Genomic DNA, 17,733 nt, shown 5'->3' with positions numbered 1-17,733 from the left:
CCAGGAAACACAAGGGAGCACTAGTTTCAATTGCATGGAAATGAATGAATAAGAGTGTGTGATAGGGAGTGTTAGCGAGTTCCAAGTGTGCTAAGGAGGGAGTGAAAAGGTATTCTAGGTAGTGCCAAGGCATGTTATAGTGTTAGGGAAGCATGCCAAGATGTACCAAGTTCCAAGGTGTGCCAATGCGTACTAAGGAGTGTTAGTGAGTGTTAGGGAAACACAAGGGAGCACTAGGTCAAAATGCATGGAAATGAATGAATAAGAGTGTGTGACAAGGAGTGCAGCAAGTTCCAGGTGTGTTAAGGACAGAGTAACATGGTATGATAGGTAGTGCTAAGGCATGATAGAGTGTGAGGGCATCATTCTACCAAGATGTTCCAGGTGCCAGGGTATGCCAACACATGCTAGGAAGTGTTATAGAGCGCCATGGAAACACAAGGGACCACTAGGTCAAAATAATGCATGGAAATGAATGAATAAGATTTTGTGACAAGAAGTGTTAGTGAGTTTCAGGTGGAGTGACAAGATATATTTGTAGTGCCAAGGCATGCTAGAGGTCATGGCAATGATATGCCAAGATGTGCCAAGTGCTAGGGTGTGTCAATACATGCTAGGGAGTGTTAGGGAGTGCTAGTTTCAAATGCATGTAAATGAATGAATAAGAGTATGTGACAGGGAGTGTCAGTGAGTTCTATGTGTGTTAAGGAGTGAGTGACAAGGTATGCTAGATAGTGCCAAGGAATGCTAGAGTGCCAGGGCGACATGCCAAGATGTGCCAGGTGTCAAGGAGTGCCATGGAAACACAAGGGAGAACTAGCTCAAAATGCATGGAAATGAATGAATAAGAGTGTGTGATAGGGAGTGTCAGTGAGTTTTAGGTGTGTTGAGGAGGGAGTGGCAAGGTTATATGCTAGGCAGTGTCAAGGCATGCCAGATTTTTAGGGCATGTGAGGGAGTTCTAGGGAGTGCCAAAGGATGCCAAGGAATGTAGGGGGTGATAACATGTGCCACATAGTGCCAAGGGATTGTTAGATGTTCTAGGTGCTATGGCATGTCAAGATGTAAACTATTTTCTTAGTTGTTTTATGGCCATGGTTGGACGTGAGCCTTGACATGGTAACTTGTAACTTGTTAAGTTGGATAAGTTGAAATTATACATGAGTAGCCTAAGATGAGTTATAGTCAGTTATTAGGTGAACAAGGCATAGTCTAGTTGTAGTAACTGTAACTTGGTCAAGTTGTTGTAGTTGAGGTAAGACTTGGTTGGGTTCCCAAGTCCCAAAAAAAGTAAGGGTAGTTGTGAGGGAATTATACCTAAGGAGTGTCAGGGCGTGCCAAGGAATGAAAAGGCATGCTAACACATGTCGAACATTGCCAATGCATGTTGAGGAATGTTAGGGAGTGTTAGGGCATCACAAGGGAGAACTAGGTCAAAATACATGGAAATGAACAAATAAGTGTGTGTACCAAGGAGTGTCAATGAATTCCAGGTGTCTCAAGGACAAAGTGTGTTAGGAGAAGGTCATAATAGGAATTGTAGGAGGAAATCCTATGGTTACAATTAGAAGGGGTTGGTCAAATTGTTTAAGACAAAGGGAGACTTTGGGTTGGGCACAACATTCTTTTGTTAATGACTTGGTTGGGTTCCCAAGTCACAAAAATAGTAAAGCTATCTATGAGGGCATTACAATTAGGTAGTGCCAAGGTGTGCCAGGGAATGCCAGGAAGTACTAACACATGCTAGATAATTCCAAGGCATGTTAGGCATGCTAAGACAAGCCAACTACTAAGGCATTCCAAGATGTGCTAGGGTGTGGTGCGACTGCATGCTAGGGAGCGTTAGGGCCAAGTGCTAAGGAAACACAAGTCAACACTAGTTTCAAATGCATGGAAATGAAGTGTCAGCGAGTTCCAGGTGTGCTAAGGAGGGAGTGACAATGTATGCTATGCAGCGCCAATGCATGCTAGAGTGATAGGGAAGCATACCAAGATGTGCCAAGTGCCAAGGTGTGCCAATGCGTGCTAAGGAGTGTTAGGGAGTTCCAGGGAAACATAAGGGAGAACTAGATCAAAATGCATGGAAATTAATGAATAAGAGTGTGTGACAGGGAGTGTTAGTGAGTTCCAAGTGTGCTAAGGAGAGAGTGACATGGTATGCTAGGTTGTGCTAAGTCATGCTAGGAGAGAGTGACAGGGCATGCCAAGGAATGAAAAGGTGTGCTAACACATGGCAGATAGTGTCAATGGATGCTGAGGAGTGTTAGGGAGTGTTAGGGGAACACAAGGGAGAACTAGGTCAAAATTCTTGGAAATGAACAAATAAGAGTGTGTGCCAAGGAGTGTCATTGAATTCTAGGTGTCCCAAGGATGAAGTTTTTTAGGAGAAGTTCAGAATAGGACTTGCAGGAGGCAAGCCTATGGTTGTGATAAGGCATGGACAAAGCAATTTCAGAGAAAGGGAGACTTTGGTTTGGGCACAATATTGTTTTGCTAATGAATTGGTTGGGTTCCCAAGTCACAAAAAAAGTAAGGTTATTTGTGAGGGCATGACAACTAGGGAGTGCCAAGGTGTTCTAGTGAATGTAAGGTTCCCAAGTCGTGGAAAAATGTAATTCTAGCTGTGAGGGCATGACTGCCATGGTGTGTCAAACAAGCTAAGATGTGCCAAGTGCTAAGGCATGCCAAGATGTGCAAGGGTGTGACAATTATGCATGCCAGGGACTGTCAAGGCAACAAAAGGGAGGAACAAGTTAAACTACAAGGACATGAACACATAATAGGGTTAATAAGTCATCAATTTACCTTTTCCATGAGGGGAATGCTAGGCACACCAACACTAGGTGCCAATAGGTGCCAAGTGCCAAGTGTCAATGCATTCTAAGCACCAAATATTACTCTGTTGCTTCTCATCTACTTTCCAATAATTGATCTCAAATAACTTTAATATTAAACCATGCCAAAGCATACCAAGTCATCTCAACGCATGCCAAACATGCTAAGACTTGCCAAGTTCCAAGTGCCAATGTGTTTCAGGGAGTGTGATGCATGCTATGAAGTGGAAGAGCATGTCGAAGAGTGATAAGGTGTGCTAGAGAGTGCCAATGCATGCTGAGGAGTGTTAGGGAGTACTAGGACAACACATGGGAGCACTAGGTCAAAATTCATGGAAGTGAATGAATATGAGGGTGTGTCAGGGATTGTCAATGAGTGCTAGTTGTCATGCCATGGAGGGAGTGACAAGGTATGCTAAGCACGGGCAAGGCATGCCAGGGAATATCAGGGCATGTCAAGAAGTGCTAGAGTGTGCTAGGTAGTTCTGGGGTGTGCTAACATGTGCCAAATAGTGCCAAGGCATGCCAGGTGCTAAGACATGCTAGGATGTGAAGGGTGCCAGACTATGCCAATATGCGTCAAGGAGTTTCAAGGCAACAAAAGGAATAACCAAGCTAAAATGTAAGGAAATGAAAACATAAGAGGGTTAATAAGTCAAGACTTTATCTTTTTAAAAAGGGGCATGTTAGGCACACTAATAATATGTTTCAATACATGCCAAGTGCCAATGTTTTCCAAGTACTAATGTTTGTCAATGCAATATTATGCCAAGGTTTTCCAGGGCATGCTAGGGACTACAGGGCATGCCAACACATGCTAGGGGAGTGTTATGCTATGCTAGGGCATGCTGACATGTGCTTGGGAGTCCTACTCATGGCAAGATGTTCTAGGTACAAATATGTTCCAAGACATGCGAGGTGCGAAGGAATGTTAATGTACTATTCCAAAGCATGTTAAGGTGTTCCATGAATGTTCAGGAGTGATAGGTCTCTCTCATTAATACAATTGACAGAGGACGATTATGTATTAAATAATATAGGTCCTACACACACTAGTGGAACTTTATCTAAAGGAAATTTTCTAGATAATAAACCTAATAGAGATGAATCATGTGTTGACTCATAGGAAAACTATATTCTCGTGACTTGAGGGAAATGATTCACACTAATTACTTCTTAACAAATTGATTGAATATAACCACTATGACCTTGGACACAATGAAAAATACTCCACAACAATGGTCTTAAATAGTTATCTTTTGACAAAAAATATAGTAACAGGTACATAGTGTCATAAAAAACTCATTGGAATGATCAATTATGACAAACATTTTTTGATCGTCACCAAAAGTAACCAAAAAGAGCATTGGTGAGCGTCAATAAAAGATCGTCACTGGAAGTGTCACCAAAGAGAGAATTTGTGATGGTCCTTTAACGACCCTCACCAAAAGTGTCACCAAAGAGAGAATTAGTGACGGGCCTTTAACGACCCTCACCAAAAGTGTCATTGAAAATGGCTTTGGTGACAAACCTTAAAGGACCGTCACTATATACACTTACAACAACGTTTTTTTAAGGACCGTCACCATATGGAATATTGGTGATGGACCTTAAAGGTCTGTCACAGGCATGACCCTCACTAATGACCTTTTTTCCTGTAGTGTAATATATATATATATATATATAAAGAATCGACATGATACATCATAGTTAAGGATCCAAGGGATGAGAGCAAGCAAATTGACTTATTATAATAGATTAAATATAGTGCATGATTTTTTTTTATGTTTTTTCATTATTTTATTTTCTTTGACATGATTGATCCAAAATATAGGTTTAATATTTCACAACCAATTAAGTTTTTCTAATTTAGCTAATTTCTTAATCACAATACAATGTGATCAAATTTAAGGGAGAGTTGTGGAGGGGGTGGAGAGAGGGAGTGAGACAGTGAAAAAGTTGAAGGATAGAGAGAGAGAGAAAGAGAGAGTGATGGGGGGATAGAGTAAGGTGGGAGAGAGGGAGCGAGAGGAAGGAATAGACAAGAGAGAGAGAGATGGAGTTGGAGTGGGAGAGAGGGAGTGAGAGGAAGGAAGAGACGGGAGAGAGAGAGATGGAGTTAGAGTGGGAGAGAGAGGGAGGAAATAACAAAGACATAGAGAGATAGATATGGAGAGAGAGAGGAGTGAGAAGGGAGAGATGGAGAGAGGAGAGGAGGGAAGAGAAATAAGAGGAGAGGATGGAGATAGGGAGAGAAGGGGAAGGGAGAGATATGGAGACATAGAGATGAAGAAGGATAGGGAGGGGGGATATAGTGATAGAGTTGGATGGAAGAGAGAGAGAGAGAGAGAGAGAGAGATTTGGGGGGGAGAGATAGAGGGAGGTGGGAGATAAGGGATAGAGAGGAAGGAAGATAGAGATGAGGAGAGATAGATGGAATTGGAGGGGGTAGGAGAGGGAGGGAATGAGAAAACATAGAGGGAAAAAGGTGGAGAGAGAGGGGGTGACAAGGGAATCATGAAGAGAGAGTGAGGGAGAGAGGAGAGCAGGAGGGAATAGAGAGAAGGATATAGATAGAGAGGGAGAGAAGGGGAAGAGAGAGATAGACAGAGAAGGGGAAGAGAGGGAGAGAGAGAGTGTGTATGTTTGGGGGGTGAGATAGAGAGATAGAATAAAAAAGAGACACAAATACAAATATAGATATTATATAGTATTATATAACCAACCTAGATCCATATTAACCCTATAGCTATCAAGTTCCGAGAGGGATCCAATCTCTCGAGGTGAAAACATTTCCTCAAGTTTTGCACTAGAAAAAAAGTTTGCACCTCGAGAGATTGGACCCCCCTCGACGCTTGATAGATCCGGGGCTAAGATGGATGTAGGTTAGTTAATATGAAATTAAAGTAGTTTTTATTTTATATTATAGTCTTAAAAATTAAAACTTCACTTTAAATTAATTTCAAATTAGAACTAATTAGATTCAACGAATAGATTTTTAAAAAATACATAAAATATTTTTTATTATTAAAAAATATATTTTTAAAATTACAAATTATTAGAGATACATAGTGCAAAGTTGGCTCACCTATACACCATGTGAGGATGAAGAAGTGTTTAAGGAAGGATAACCTTTCAACCAATCTTTAACAACCTTTCAATCCCCTATCTCTTGTAAGTTTAGATTGCTTTACACAATTAAGATGACTAACATAAATAACAGATTCATATTATTGTAGTACTTGTTAGGTAGTTGTATTTTTGTTCTTAGACTAAATTAGTCATTCATGTTAGTCATTTTTAGTTGTGTTACTTATTAGCTAGTCACATATTTTAACCCGTGACTAAATTAGTGATTTATGTTAGTTGTTTTTAGTTCTTTCACTTAATATTGCTCATTTTCTACTAGTGACCACAGAGTACACGAAAACCATCGCAGAGTACCAAGCCTGGCATAAATTTTCTACCATCGAACATCATGAGGATGTCAAAACGTTGGTCTTCCCATAGTTGCCCGAGTCATAGTAATGTCTTGCATGGCTTACTCAAGCCTATTTTGTCTCACATGGGTACATGTGCAGATTTTATGCAACATATTGTCAAGTGGAAGTTCAAGTGTTGATCGTTAAATGTAACAGTCATAGAGTAGTTGAAGAGTCATGAGGGTAGCTGAATAATCACAAAGGGGAATGTCAAGGGTAACCCCACCCTTTCCTATATATAGTACCTCATAACTCATTGTAAGGGATTTTGGTAAGCCATGCTTCAGATAGGAGTATCTTAGAGAAAGCTTGGAGAGTATTGTAACAAGCCTTGGATTCTCCACAGTGTAGAGCTAGTACATCTCTTTGGAGGAGCAGGTAGCAGTGACTGTAACATTCTGCTATCAGGACTAGTGGTTGGTCATGGTTGTATTGTATGATTAGAACTTTCACTTCTTAATATAACAGAGCCAACACGTTTCATGTATATGTTGTTATTGTATTTTAGTTAACTTATTTACTCTAATGATATATGTATCTGTTTACTTACGCATGTGTGTATAGACTCTTTCTATACATGTATGTATGAATCTTACTGAAATGTGTTGCTGGTTTAACCATCAGTTTGGATTGTAGGTTCACCTTCCTTCCAGTGTGTGATGCATGTTTTCTCGTGTGTTCCATTCCAACCTACTTGCTTACACAGGCTTCCAAGGGGCACAATCATTCCACTCTCTGTTGGGAACGAGATCCCCCAAAGGAAGGTTGTGAGGCTAAAAGCCCATATTGTGGTCAAATTTTGTAATAAACTTGTAAAGACTCCGCATTTTGTGGTCGTGGAGCACGTAGGTGTCATAAGTCATAAAGGGTTATCCGCCCTTAGTTTGTAAAGTAAATTCGGCTGTAAAAAGATCTACCCATGGTCTGCGGACCATGGGATTATATAAAAAGAGCTAAGCTCTAAGTAGTTAGAGTCATCATTCAATCATGTAAGACAGTCATAGCTCTGAAATAAGAAGTCTAAGTTTTGGGTCATAGCGTAAGTAGGGGCTCTTTAGTTGAGTGCGCAGAGGCCTAGAGTAGAAGTTTGCAGTTGAGTGCGCAGACCCCTGTAGCTGTGTGCCCAGGGTGAATAGAGTCTGTAATCGCTTGGAAATTAATGCATCTTATCATTTTATGTACGAATTTCCTTTGTAATTCTTATGTGATGCGCGAATGTGTATGATTATCTTGGATAACTGAATGCATATAAGAATATCTGTTTACGCAGTGCTAACTGTGAGTATCTAATAAGATAAGTAAGACACTTAGACTAGTTTAGGAATCTGCATGGTTCGCTACCTTAGTAGCGTGAAAGTGTCTAGATCAAGGACTAGGGTTGCATGAAGCACTACTGAACCCTTTTGCAGAGGTATTGAACAACAGAATAGAGGGCTCATCTGGCAAGCCCTAGAGCAAAGTGACTTGTGCGAAGCTAAGAATAAAGGGAATAAAATGACATCACGATCATCTTAGGGTGCGGAAACTTGGTTCCAACATCCCCCCATACTGCTTCAGGTGAGACTTCGGTCCACGCTCCGTGGGATGATGCCAAAAGGGCCAGTAGTGTAGGGATTTGTTTGGCTAATTAAAATTGAACCTGAGTCAGGGCCCCTCAAGCCAAAAAATGGTTCCGTTGCTGGGACCGGGATCTGCATAAGAGATGTGTGATGTCGTATCGCTGGAATTTGACTAAGAAAGAGATTGGAGACTGCTTGGATAGGAAGATCCATGAATTCATGGCGCAAGAGAACAGAAACCCATGAATAACAAAGTAACAATGGCTGGATAGGTACCTGTATACAGAGATCTACGAAATATTTTTCTACTCCTTTCCGATTGAGCTATATGAGTGGATCGCGAAGCTAGCAGATAACCAAGAAAGGTGGAAACTTGACGGTCCTATTGTGTTAACCCTAGATCTAGTGTGAAGGTTGGAAGCATCAGAGGATAAGATCACCTTCATTGCCAATCATTGGATCAATTGTGTCATAGTAGGATTTGTAACTAAATTTGTGGTTGAAACCTCAGTCAGCTACAACGAGGCGAAGCACGCTTTTTCAAAGAACCAGAAGGTAAGTACGTGAAATCTTTGAATACCTGGATTAAAATTTTATTGTGCGAAAAACGGGTTAGGCAGCTACCTTGATGTTTGGGGTTACGCGAAGCGGAAAAACTTACAGAAATGAAGGAAAAAAGGGTCCTGAATATAGTCCCTTTATTTCACCTTTGCGAGGCGACGAAGAGGGAATAGCATAGTTTTCTCTGCAAAGTTCTATTCAGTTAATAAGACAAGGATTTCCACGAATACCACCTCCACCCACACCACCTCAAACTTCACCACCATCACCTGCAACTTCACCCGTACCACCTCCACCTGCACCGCAGTTTAGTGTGGAAAATTCAGTGAAGCTGCCTTTGTTCAAAGGATTGGAGAATGAGGACTAAGACCAATTTTGGTTCATTGTAAAAGATGTATGGGAAGCTTAGGGTGTTAGAGATGATAACATGAAGAAGGTGACATTGGTTAGTGCTCTATAGGATCGCACACTAACTTGGTATATCAAGTACGCTAATGATAACCCGAATGCTAGAATGGCAGACATCCAGACATCACTGAATAGAGAATTCAGTAGGCCTAAATCTGAAGCACAGTCTATTGTGGGGTTCAAAGAAATCATGATGCAACCAAGTGAGACACTTTAGGAACTCGATCAGAGGTTAAAGTGTACAATACGCGAATATAACATGAACCTAATAGATGGACAACATCGCGAGTGGTTTGTGGCTTCGCTCCTACCACACTTAAGGGTTGCACTGTCGCAGTAGAAGATAAAAAGTTAGGCAGAGGCCGTGGAGATCATAATGAGGCTGCATGAAACATCGATGCAGGATCCAAATCTGGGGGTTCAGTAGATCCATGCGCAGTTGAAAAATCTTTTCCTTGAGATGAAAAGCTTGAAGCAGGACAAAAGAGTTTGACCAGAGGTGTGTGAAGAGGTATGGTGTCTAAAATGCAAGATTCAAGGGCATGCCAAAGGCCATTGTCCGGTTTTTTCAAACTACCTTATAGGAGGAGCACGAATGCCTTTGAGGCTAGAAGCCCAAGCAGGACCAAGCACGGGGCCTGCATTGTGGTGCGTTATCTATCAGGTAGCAGGAAAACATGCCACAGATAATTGTCATCTCTTGCAGAAGTTTGTACAAACACCGCAACAACGGTTCTGCAACTTCTGTAGGTCGGTAGGGCATGATGAGCATAATTGCAGGAGTTATGAATTGATGATGGATAGAACTCTCGCCTATAGGGTTCAGGCTGAAACGAAACCCCTTGACCAGAGCATAGGGATGACGCGGATAGGATTTTAGGGGTGTAGATGAGGCCGAGGCAGAGGAGGACCTGGCAGAGGTCGGGGACAATTGGTCTGCTACAATTGCAGAGGACCAGGATATTATGCCCATGATTGTACTAACCCAACACATCCACCGTGCAAGTATTACACTCTGTTTGATCATGAAATGGAAGATTGTCCTACGTTGATAAATAGGATATGCGACAAAGGGGCGCTACCACCTCCACCGTCTTAGAACCTGTAGATGATGAGGTCTGAGCCATGCGAAGAGGATCCAACTGTGAATATAGTGCTTCAGAGTGGAATCACAATAGGAGATGACATGGGGTAACAACCAGAAGATAGTACATGGGTTCGCAAAGCTCCGGTGAAGGAAACTAAGTTTGATTTGGAGCATACACGTGAAACCTTCATGGAAGCAAAGAAGAGATTCATTGAGGTCTACACCTCAGGAAGGAAGGATAAGCTTGATCAAGAGATAGACCCTTCTATGCTTACAACTTTCCTGGAGATCTGTATGAAGTTATCGTGCGATAGCAAGGTTGTGAAGGGGCTATAGGAGCTCATAAATAGATGAATTGGAAACCCTCCGAGTGAGCCGGGTGTAGTATGAAAGATAGGTAAGCATAAAACAAGGACAAGATGAGAGATGAGACTAATCGTGTAGATAGGAGAGTATGAGATGGATCAGGTTATCTTGGGCCTAGGGTCAGACGCGAATGTCCTACCTAAATAAACTTGGGAGCGGATGGGAAGACCCACGCTACAATGGTCTCCGATTCAGCTAAGGATGGTGAATCAGCAAAATATCATCCTCATGGGGTGGCTATAGGGGGTGACTGTGGATATTGAAGGTGCGAGCGCACTGGATGACTTTGAAGTAATAGAAATTGTGGATGACAACAACCCCTATCTTATATTCCTGGGAATTGACTAGGCTACTGATATGAACGGGGTAATCAACCTAAAGAAGCGAAAGATGATATTTGAGAAGAAATTGCTACGCGTAATAGTACCCCTAGATCCTACTGAGGGATTGCACTATACTAAACCAATCCACGATTATGAGAGGGATGACGATATGGACTGTATCTATAATATAACAGTGCGAGACCAAGAATGGGTGAATCCCATTGTGGATGGATGAATTACATGGGATCATGAGAGTTCTTTCACCTCGAACTCTGATGAAGAGTTAGAGTGCTGGCAGAATCAGTTACATGAAGTAAGTAGAATCAGTTACATGAAGTAAGTATGCTGAGTTGTAACATGATGACTTGGTCGCTGCACTGTGTGTCGTCAGAGGTAAGAAATTTTCCTACTTATGATGGCCTAAATGATGTAGATATTTTTCTGGATGCATTTGAGAGGGAGGTACCAGAAAAGCAGTGCTTCTAGGCGATGGACTGGGCACTGCGCGCTACACCCACAAGGTGGTGGGGTACGCAGAAGGGAAGCTTTGATGATTGGCGCAAATATAGGAGAATGATGAGAACTCACTTTGGGAAGCCGAAGATGCGAATGATAGACAAGTATGATGGCATGATGATCCACGTGCACACTTGGCCAAATGGGCCCAGGCTTATGGAGAGAAGCCCTAACCTGAATGGGTGCACTTGTTCTATCATACCTTGGATATCGTCCCGATGAATTAGTGTGTAGAAACAGAGCTCCGCCATGGGACAGGTGAATGGGATATCTTGCACGAAGGATTCATGATGACATTCAGTTTTGAAGACGGGTTTGATAGTATTGATGAAGCACTAGACGAGGTGAAAGAAACAATCTTTAGGATACCGAAGGATCCTTTAGAATGATTCAACCTAAATGGGCTACTCAGCTGAGTCACATGCTAGAATGTTATAATGTAACTGCTGAAGAAGAGGGTGAGGATCTGTGAAAGATTAACATCCCTGGAATAGAAGGTCACCATGAGGTTGAAGGACCACAAGTTGAGAATCCGGATATAACTGCGCCACTGAAAACGAAACAAGTGAACATTGGTATGGAGGTAGAGCCCAAATTCATGAAGATTAGAGATTATTGGGACGATGCGAAGGTGGATAAGGTCGCTGAATTGCTCTGTGAATACCAGGATTTATTCCCTACCAAGTTTACGGACCTAAAAGAGATAATCAGGGACCTAGGAATTATGAAGATCACGTTGAAGCCTGACGCGAAGCCGATTAAGCAAAGACCTTACCGTCTCAATCTGAAGTATAAGGAGAAGATCCGCTTAGAGCTAGACAAGATGCTCACGGAAGGCATCATTGAACCTGTGGAAGAATCTGACTGGGTAATACCTATGGTGGTACAATAGAAGAAGAAGAAGGATGAAATAAGGATATGCGTGGATCGCAGAAAGTTGAATGACGCTTGTGCACATGATCCTTTCCTGACTTCGTTCACTAATGAAGTGTTGGACAATGTAGGTGTCCAAGAAGCATATTCCTTTACTGACGAGTTCTCGGGGTACCACCAAATCAAAATCGCGTCAGAATATAGGAGCAAGACAACCTTCGCGACTGAGTGGGGTTGTTTCTAGTACACTGTAATTTCGTTCGGATTAAAGAATGTGCCTACGTTTTTCTTGCGTGTAGTTGTTGTTGCATTCAAGGAGTTTATCCATAAGTTCCTAGAAGTATACTTTGATGATTGGACTATGTTTGGGCTGGTGAAATGCCATGTAGCAAGCCTGCGCTTGATGCTAGATACCTGTCGAAGATACCAAATCGCGCTCAACCTGAATAAATGTCAATTTCGTGTTCCCTTTGGGACCCTGTTGGGTCATGTGTTTGCAGATAGGGACTGATGGTAGATCCTGAGAATATCGTGGTGATACTGAACTTGGAAAGGCCGAGGAGTGTGAAATAGTTGCACGCTACCTTGGGACATATAGGATATTACAGAAAGTTTATCAAAGGCTATGCCCAGATCACCGCGCCTATGGAGAAATTGTAAAACAAGGATGACATGTTTTGCTGGAATGAAGATTATAAGAAGAGCCTGGATGTATTGAAAGAAAATATGGTAACCGCGCCGATTCTAGTCTTCCTGGATTGGAACAAGGAGTTCCATGTACATGTCGGTGTGTCATGTATAGCACTGGGAGTAGTAGTGACACAGGCTGGTGGAGAAGACCTGGACCACCCTATCGCATTTGTAAGCAGAAGGTTATCTAAAGCAGAGAAGAACTATTCCACTACCGAGCGCAAAGGGTTAGCCATGGTGTATGCGCTCTAGAAGTTTAGACACTACTTGTTGGGAGGCCATTTTAAGATGTACACAGATCATTCCATGCTGAAATACCTAGTCAATAAGCCTTTGTTGGGGGGGAGAATTTGCAGATGGCTATTATTGTTCCAAGAATATGATTTTGAGGTTATGGTGAAGCTCAGACAACCGAACGTGGGACTAGACCATATGTCGCTCATTGAAACAGGCGAAGAGCCCACTAATTTGGAGGAAGGATTGCCCGACGCGTAGCTATTTGCAGTGCGCATCATAGATGGTCATTTTGAATATATAATACACTTCCTAATGACAGGAACTGACTCAGAAGGATACATTGTCCAGCAGAAGAAGGAATTAGTAGTGCACGCAGAATATTTCTCTGTCATTGCTGGGAAAATCTACAAAATGGGGTCTGATGAAATATTATGATGATATGTACCTGATTTTGAAAGAAGCAGCATCCTCGCGGATGCTCATGGGGGCGTTGCGGGAGGAAATTATGCAAGGAGAGCGACCGTGCAAAAGATTCTACACATAGGGTTGTGGTGGCCAACCCTCTATTGGGACTCAAAATCTTACTACAAAGCGTGTGATGTGTGTCAAAGAACTAGAAGGCCATTGTGGAGGGATGAGATGCCTTTGAATCCATAGATGACGTTACAACCCTTTGCGAAATGGGCGATAGATTTTGTGGGACCCATTCAAACCCAAGGAAAGATGGAAGCAAGATACATTATCACCATGATGGAGTATTTGACTCGTTGGGCAGAGGCACAACCTGTGAAGGATTTCACAGGCGCGACCACTCCAAAGTTCCTCTTTGAGCATGTACTAACGCGATTTGGTTGTCCAAAGATCTTGATGAGTGATCGTGGTATGCACTTTCTGAATGAGATAATGAGCGCGTTAACGGAGGATTTCAGTTGTATCACCAAAAGAGCACACCTTATCACCCACAGGCTAATGGGATGGTGGAAGCATTTAATAAAGTTCTCAAAAACATGCCGAACAAGGTTTGCAATGCTCAGCAAAGTGATTGGGACCTACGCATACCTGTAGTACTATGGGCTTATCGAACGACATGCAAGAACTTGACTGGACAAACTCCATTTAGGTGTGTCTATGGTGTTGAAGCTATAATGCCTATGGAATATATTGTGCCTAGTTTGTGCATAGCAGTTCTCACAGGTATGACGGATCGCGGAGCCCTGGAGGAGAGGCTCGCATAGCTGGATGAGCTTGAGGAAGAGAGATTTCTAGCTGGATTTCACCAACAGGTCCAAAAGCAGTGCGAAAAGGCATGGCATGATCGACATATTAAACTGCACACCTTTAAGGTAAATGACTTGGTTTTGTTATATGATAGTAAGTTTGACAAACTTCCAAGGAAGTTCAGGATGCACTGGTTAGGGCCTTATGTCATTAAGGAGATTACTGATAGAGGAGCAGTACAACTGGTCAAGTTGAATGGAGATCCCTTCCCAGGAAAGGTGAATGGAAGTCGATTAAAGCCATACACTGGCAGTCCGACCATGTGACTAGATGAAGGTAGCACAGTCTTAGAGCTCCAGGCAATTGAAAGGAGGCATAGGATTATAAACTATGTTGCCAAAGTTGGGGAGATGGATGATTGGAGGATGGTGCGAAGCAAGGAAGTGTCATAGGGTCCGCGACAGTGTGGAGGGAGCTATGCTACCCAGGGAGAAATCATGCAGGTCAGCTGGAAAGTGACCGTTAAAGTCATTGTTCATGATTTGATGACAGAAGTGCAGCCAAATGGAGTAGGTGGCCGACATTTAAGACAAAATTTATGGTTTAGATCCTTGAAAATCTGCCGCCAATCCGGCATTAATGGACCAAATTTGGGGGGAACGATCGGATTTGAATTCAAAATGCCCTATAAATTACAAGTGGTTTTCTAATGAAAAACACTTGGCATTTTGAGAATTGAGTTGTTGAGCTCTCAGGCACCCATGAACCGAGAATTCCTCGATACTTTCAAAGAGACTCCCACATTTGCAAACTTTCTAGAGATGACATGAGCACTATTAGAAAGCGTTATGTCGGAACCCACAAAAATTATAAATATCGAGGAATTAGTAGAGGAGCCGACGCATGAAATGGAAACAGAGACAGAAGTAGCTACTCTAGAAGTGGCCAAAGTATTGACATAGGTCCCTAAATCATCGAGGATGCCAAGACCAAAGCCGACCCCAACCAAGGAAACTGTGAAGGAAAATAAGGGAAAGCAACCTGCCATATCAGTGCATGCATCGCCAAGAAGAAACCCACCAAAGCCTATTACACAGGAGAAAGGCAAGGCAATAAACTTAGGATCAAAGGAGGAAGACATTGAAGACATCCCGATGGATGACGAGGATGTGGTAGCTGAAGTAGAGGAGGTTTAAGCCGAGGATGCTGTTATAGACATATTTGGGCACATCAACCCCAAACTCATATGTCAATGATATTAGGGCTCATCAACCCCTAAAATGGTTGTCTTATACCCTAAAGAAGCTTAGTCATATGAATGCTTCATTCCACACAAGTTCCATCTGAGAAATCATCTAGAAAAGTGCCAAAACTGAATCATATCAGAAAGCCCTGTATTAGGGTGAGATGCATACTGGCTGCTGCACTAGCTAATTGCGATGCATCGCACTTTGACCCTTTAGTAGGTGCAATGGGCGAGGTTAGAAAAAGTTTTGGGATAGTTTGTTAATTGGTTACTCATGGAATCTTCTAGAAACTTCTCCTATGCCACTTGCCTCTCTGAGTTCGCCCAAGGATGACCAAGGGAACTAGGAAACCATCTCTAATTCCCCTCTCTTGTGGAACCAATTTCAACAAATGGAATGACACTCATCAATTGCCATGGATGAATCACACCCTTGCAAACATCTATAAAAGGATTTCCCATCCAAGAGATCAGGAGGATAAATTGTTGTGCATTGTACAGAAGTGCTGCTGCTTTCAGTATTGAGGAGAGAGCATTGTATGATTGTTGGTGTGTTCTTGCTAATTCATGAGGTGAAGAAGGATTGAAGTTGGGAGGATGGCGCTGGATCAGACAAGTAGGTTGTAACCTTCCTTGTTATTAATAAAGTTCTTTGAGATTTTTCCCAATTGATTGTGTCAATTGTAAATTCTTTCAATTGTTCATTGTATTTCTGATTCTATAATGTTTATGCTGTAATATATCACAATGCTTTGACAGGTATTTGTTTCTGTAACTGTGCAAGTACTCTCCAAGCATGTTAAGTACGAGGAGGAGTTACGGGATCAGCCAAAGGAGAAGGAGATCAAGCGAGGGATCAAGCGAAAGATAGAGGTTGGTCCTCTATCATCTCATTCTTATCTATTACTCATAGGAAATCTTTCGAATTGCTTTAACTATTGTTTCTAGGGTAGCTGCCAAACCTAGAGGGCTAGCATTCTTTAGGAATACTAGTTTTCCCAAAAACAAATTGGCGAATCCATTGGGGAGACCAAATGTTTATTTTCTGTTTGTTGTTCTATTATATAAACTATAGACAGAGTCTGAAGCTAGCCAGGAAGCCTTCGAACCGCTCTTGTCATGCAATTGCGTAGTAGATGAATGCTACTTCAGTCAATCTCTGGTTTAGTTTATGTATTGAACATCTGATTTGTAAACACATCTAGAAGCCCTTTTGGTAGCTTAGTAACCTCTCAAGACATTCCATCATACTTTTCTTACCATTACTCCTCAAAACCAACCTTAATCCATTGAAAACTGTTGTGAATTTGAGCCAAAACCATCTTCAGAAGCGCTCCCTGACCATCGCACTGTCTTCCACTATGACTCAGTATGCATCTCACCTCTCGAAAGAGAAAAGTGCGATGCATCTAATTTTCTGTGAAGCCCAGGTGCGATGACTGTCTGAACTCAACATTCCCATCTAGGAGTTGAGGATTTGTGACTAGTTTTTAGTTATGTTTGGTTATTTGCTGAATTTGAACAATACCTCATCACTGAAGTCAACTTACATCACTTAGATTAGCCTCAATTTACATTAGGATTAGTGAATGCTTTTGTGTGTTTGTTCTTCATTTACAATCCATTATCAAAAGTAGTGATAGTCAATTTGTCGTTTTCGATAGAAAAAGTGTCGTAAAGTCTTCCATTTTCGTCGAAAAGTGAAGTGTTGCAAATCCTCCTTCATAGCTTATCGATTAAACTTTTTTGATGCTTTTGATTTGATTTGAGTTTGTTCAAAGTGTTGAAAAGATATTTCTTCAAGTTTGAAAGTGTTGTTTTGAGTCTTCCTTTCCCTCTTTGAAGAAAAATTGTCGAAAATTGTCATTTTGAGTAAAACATTTTGAGTCATCGTTGTGTTTGGTTTTCCTTCTTGAATCATTCACATTAAGGAGAGTTGAAAACAAATACATGCATTTGCATTTTGGCATTTTTTGTTTGTGTGCAAAAAGATGATTTAGGAAAATTTCATTAGTGAGTGCTCTTTGTTGTTTGCTTTAAAAGCGCTTCTATGCTCTATCCTTTGTAGTTAGGATTTTCATTGGTTAAATAAACAAAAAGATTGTTTATCATTGTAGATTGCATCTTTAAGAATTTCAGATCATACATCACGTGGTGAACCATCAAAGGCAAAATTTTAAGAAGATCAACTTTAAAATGAACTTCAATGAACTTAACAATTCTTTGGAATCTAACACAACACATTTAGAGGTCTAGGCTAGAGACATGTTCTGGCGTCCTTAAAACTAGTGGCTATCATTTTCATTGAAGGTTGGGTGATTCCTCCTCTTTGA

The 17,733-nt window shown here is 41.7% G+C and overlaps 1 pseudogene; it reads left to right on the top strand.

Moving 5' to 3' along the window:
- Positions 1-17,733, top strand: part of LOC149168574 (ferredoxin--nitrite reductase, chloroplastic-like) — a 61,240-nt pseudogene that overhangs the window by 32,438 nt on the left and 11,069 nt on the right.

Source organism: Pinus tabuliformis, chromosome 4_2 (assembly GCF_031772625.1).
Source record: "Pinus tabuliformis cultivar Carrire ecotype Pingquan chromosome 4_2, CPIR1, whole genome shotgun sequence".
NCBI classification, from domain to species: domain Eukaryota; kingdom Viridiplantae; phylum Streptophyta; class Pinopsida; order Pinales; family Pinaceae; genus Pinus; species Pinus tabuliformis.
This window is presented reverse-complemented; position numbering and strand designations above follow the sequence as displayed.